The 5157-nt window shown below is 39.7% G+C and overlaps 1 long non-coding RNA gene across 1 annotated transcript; it reads left to right on the top strand.

The window, feature by feature from the left end:
• Positions 1-329: 329 nt before the first annotated feature.
• On the top strand, positions 330-3163 carry LOC118237862. The gene is made up of 3 exons (XR_004768309.1): positions 330-374; positions 1228-1349; positions 2722-3163. It is a non-coding gene; the product is annotated as an uncharacterized LOC118237862 (long non-coding RNA).
• The last annotated feature ends 1994 nt before the right edge of the window (positions 3164-5157 follow it).

Here is a 5157-nt window from a genome sequence, read left to right as displayed (position 1 = left end):
GAAGGGAAAAGGGACAAGATCTCCTGAGCAAATTGGGAGAATGAGGGGAAAGAAGAGGGAGCTAGAAGAATGAGAAGGGAAGAAAAGGAAGGGTGAGGAGGACATAAGGGAGCAGGAAGTTTGAGTTGGGTGAAGAATAGAAGAGATCAAGGTAACAGATACCATAATACAGGGAGCCATAATAGGTTTAAAGAGAAATCAGGCACTAGGGAAATGTCTGGAGATCTACAGTGATGACACCAACTAACAATCTAAACAAGAGAGGAGAAGTTACCTTAAATGCCCTCCCCTGATAATGAGATTGATGACTAACTTATATGCCATCCTATAGCCTTCGCCCAGCACTTGGTGGACGTGGAAGCAGACACCCACAGGTAAACACTGAACTGAACTGTAATCCAGTTGCAGAGAAGGAGGAATGATGAACAAAGGGGTCCAGACCAGGCTAGTTAAACCCACAGAAACAGCTGACCTGAACAAGGGAGAACTCTTGGTTCCCAGACTCATAGCTGGGAAACCATCATGGGACTGATTCAGAAGCCATGAACATGGGTGTCAGTGAGGAGACCTCGGAAATCTATGGGGCCTTTTGTAGATCAGTACTTATCTCTAGAATAGGAATAGACTTTCGGAGCCCATTCCACATAGAGGATACTCCTTGAGCCTAGACTCAAGGGGGGTGGGCCTAGGCCCTATCCCAAAGAATATGGCAGATTCCTAAGACCCCCTACGGAAGGCCTCACCCTCCCTGGGGAGCAGAAAGGATATGAGAGAGGTAGGGTGTTAGTTGGGGGAGAGTGCAAGGGAGGAAGGGAGGCAGAGGGAACTGGGATTGACATGTAAAACAATCTTGTTTCTAACTTAAATAAAAAATGGAAAAAAAACATTTTTCATGATTGTTTTCATCAAATATAAAGGAAAAGATTAGAATTTGTTTTGGGTTTCTGTAAATATAACAAAATTATGTTTTAAAAAGGAGATGTCTAGTTTTGATACCAGGTTTGCACATTTTGGCAAATTGGTTGGTTGGCCCATCCCTTTGAGCCTGTACTGTGGCAGAGCATCATAGTGTAAGATGCTTAGTGGAAAAAAAACATTAATCTAATGGCCAAAAGCAAAGAGAGAAAGGGGCAGCACAGGGCTCTAGCACACCCATTAAGGGCAGCTCCACAGTGCTGAGAAACTGCACCTGAGGTTTTACCTCTTTATATTTTTATAAATTTGCAGTGTTAAGAACTGGAGAGCTATCCCAAGAACACATTGCCTTGGTCTTCTGGACAAAGAATTAACAGATTACACTGGGAAGTCATCCTTTTCTTCTCTCTCCAGGGCAAGAAAATGTGAGAGAAGTAAGAGTAATTTTAAAATAATTTTCACTCCTGCTAATTGTAATTGTTAGAGTTGTTCTAATTCTAATTGCTCCAGTAAAACCAAGTTAAAATGGTTTCATTGTGCAAGTTGTAGTTATAATTAAGCAAAATTTAAGGAAAAATCATAATTTGATAGATAGTTACATTTGTGGAAAATCATGCTGTTTTGACCCAAAACTCAAAAGGACAAGTATATGTAGCAAATTAAATGCAAACTATAAATAGAATTTGAGTGTTTAATTACAACTCCTAATAAACTACATGACTCAATAAAGATAAACAAATACAGAACAAAAATCATGAGATATTTTTGAAAATATTAAAGACATTTCCTATAAATAAAATCTCATGATAATAGACCCTTGCTTACTGCCATATCAGTGGATCAATGGAAATACAGAATTCCCCTTCAAAATGTGCTGGACTACCTTAGAAGGTCTTGGATGCATGGACACTTAAAGCTTAGGGTTATGTCCAGAATATTTTTTGAGATGTTTGCAAAGATGCTTTAATAGCAACAAACAAGTAAATGATCATGGAACATTTGAATTCTTGGTGTTCTCAGAAGAAAAAAGAAGCCTCCACTCTTCCCTCCCCTTATCTATGCTGCCCTACTGCAGAGCTCAAAGCAGTGCACTCTTGCAAGTTCCCTTCTCACCGTGATGTCTTTGTGCAGACCTGCACTAAACCTCTTCAATACAGATGAACACAAAATACCAGCCTATTTCTCATTATGCAAGCAAGCTCCCACATACAAATTTGAAAGGAAAGCAGAGAACAGCTGCATTCCACTTTTTTTGGCATGAATAGGGCCTTTAATATCAATACTGAAATGGAAGTGATTAGTACTATTTACTGAATTTTAAAGCACCTTGGGATGTTCAGCCAGACAGTTTATTTGATTGGCTGAACATGCGGACACCTCATTTGGAGGAAAATATGTTGGCAGAGGCAAAGAAACAGCTATCTGGCTGCTTCACACACATTTTCAAAGGATTGGAGCTGTTTTTTTCCTGCTTTAAAATGATGCTCTTACAAAGAATAATATGTTCTTTCAGGCATTTGGGGTCGTTTGTACTGAAGTACTCTCTTATCTTTAAAATCAGGAATATCAAAGACAATCATTTCCATTGGCTCTGCTTACCGAAAGCTTTTACCCATGGTGCTTCGAGGTAGAGCAACCTGTTTGAAATTACCCATTTAGGTGGTGGAATACTGACATGATGAATATTGCAGGTTCATACTCCTGTAGAATATACTGATTTGATTCAGTTCTAATATTAAATGCTTGTTGGTGAATGATTTGCTTTTAAAAATACATCCCATCTTTTCATTTTCTCTTTATTTGTAGTTGACATTTGTATCTACAGAATATTCAAGCTGGTCTAGAAACCTGAAAGACAAAGCTCTACATTCTAAGAAGTCAGTGTTAGAAGGATGCCACCTTGATAAACATAATGACAAGAAATGGGACTTGTTCTCTGAATCTTGAGAGCCCCAGAGCCCCATGTGTTACATATTTGGCTGAAGTGTGACTTCCTGGTAATGGAGTCTGCAGGAGGTGAAGCTTTGTAAAGGGTGTTGCCTCTTTGCTTCTGACTTTACCTGGATCTATTTAAACAAAATTTCATTTAAGTCCTGCTATAATTTAAAAACTGGCAGTTCGAAACCTATTGGAGTTCAAGCTTCAAGCTGAAGATCACAAAAGCAAAGCATCTGGTCACTAGATCTTACTCTATCTCAGACTGAAAGGGTTGATCCTGTCTCCATGAGCTCACAACAAACCTCAGACTGTTGCCTCTCCTCAGCTTAGCTGGAGAATCCTGAGACTTCAATGTTTGCCTATCCTTAGTCTGGCTGGAGAATAAATGTCTGATACTGACTACTGAAGACCCTGCTCCTATCTTTCATAGCTCTCTAGTGCTGGGATTAAAGGCATGTGATCCCAGGTGCTGAGATCATCTTTGTATGAACTGTTTCTCTTTAGGACTGGATCAATCTGTGTAGATCTGGGGGGCCTCCGACTCACAGCCATCCAACTTCCTCTTAATCCTGAGTCCTAGGATCAAAGGTATATACCACAACCTCCTAAATTTTGGCTGCTGGGATTAAAGGTATGTATCTCCACTGCCTGATCTCTAGAGTGTGAGACTGGCTGACTTTGCTTTCTGAATCCTCAGACAGCCTTTAATAAATCATAAATATATATCACTGCAGGAGAAAATAAATTGAAAAAATTTGCTCAAATATTTGAGCACCCTCAACCTCTGAATCAATCAAATCAACAAAATAAACCATCAGAGTTGGAAAGAATTACCCGATGACAAATACTTATCTCCAACATTTTTAACAGATTGCATCTCACTATTTTTGTTACCAAAGGAAAATCTTTCAGTCTAGTTTTCATACCTTGCAGCCACTCGTGCTTCTTTTTCTAAAAACTTAAAACTGCATCAAGCACACTCTCAAATCACAATGAAATCAAATTATATGCTGATAAGAGAAATTGTGGAAATATCTAAATTCCCCCAAATTAAAAAGTACTCTGCTAAATAAGGAGGCCCACCTATATCTGAAGAGGAAAAGTGGGCAGTGGACCTCCCATGGATATCTGCTAGCCAAGGTATATGAAATTGCAGTGAGATTAAGCACCTCCTTTTCTATTAAGGCTGGACGAAACAATCGTATAGGAGGAAATGTCTGAGGCAATATGGTAGGAGGAATGGGTCCCCCAAAATCAGACAACAGAGTCAGAAACAGCCTCTGATCTCACTGTTAGGAACCTCACAAGAAGATATTACACAATTGTAACTTATATGCAGAGGGCCTAGGTCCATCGAATGCCAGCTGCCTGGTTGTTGGTTCAGTCTCTGTGAGCCCCTATGAACCCAAGGTAGTTTGTTCTGTGGGTTTCCTTGACCCCTCTGGTTCCGAAGATCCTTCCTTCCTCTCTTCCATAGGATGTCCAGGTTCCTTTTAATGTTTGGCAGTGGGTATCTGCATCTGGGTGAAGTCTCTCTGATGACTAGGCACCAATCCCAGCACATCTTGTAGGCAAGACAAATGGAAAGAAATCCCAAACACTTGCTTTAAAGCAATGTTGTACACTGCTGCACAGAAGAAACACAGGTTTTGGATCCTAGTGGACCTTCTTGCTTTGGAAAATGTGGGGAGAGGAACATTGTGACTGTGGCACAGGGGAGGCTATTATAGTTCACCAGGAATGCCTGAGATGAAGAGGGGCTAAGGCTTCCCGGTTTCCCTTTCAGAGAGATGTCCCTAGTGATCACTCTCTCCAAGTAGGCCTCACTGTGCCCTTCCTCTAGCTCCACAAAGTGAAACCAACTCTTCAATACAAAACCCCTTGGAAGACTTTTTAGATTCAGGCTATACCTACACAGAGGAAATGTTCATATGAAGCAAGGAAAAAGGCTCAGCCCAAGAATAGTCCACACTGACCACTCACTTTAACTATAAAATTAAGAGCAAACTAAAGCCAAAGTGAACAGAAAGAAACAATATAAATTAATTTAGAAATTAAATATAAATTAGAAAATTGATAAATTCAATATCACTGAAAACCTTCTCTCTGAATTAGACAACAAGAGTGGCAAAACTTTAGCAAGCTATGAAGACAGAACTTAGATCATTAAAGTAAGGAATTAAAAAGAGGGAATGATGTTGATTCTCAGGAATAAAATATACTGTAAGTAATTATTTTCTATCTTCAAAACCTAGATGGGATGGACAGTTTCCTAAAAAGACAGAAACATGGCTAACAGGGATG

This window comes from Cricetulus griseus, chromosome 2 (assembly GCF_003668045.3).
Source record: "Cricetulus griseus strain 17A/GY chromosome 2, alternate assembly CriGri-PICRH-1.0, whole genome shotgun sequence".
In the NCBI taxonomy this organism is placed as follows: Eukaryota; Metazoa; Chordata; class Mammalia; order Rodentia; family Cricetidae; genus Cricetulus; species Cricetulus griseus.
This window is presented reverse-complemented; position numbering and strand designations above follow the sequence as displayed.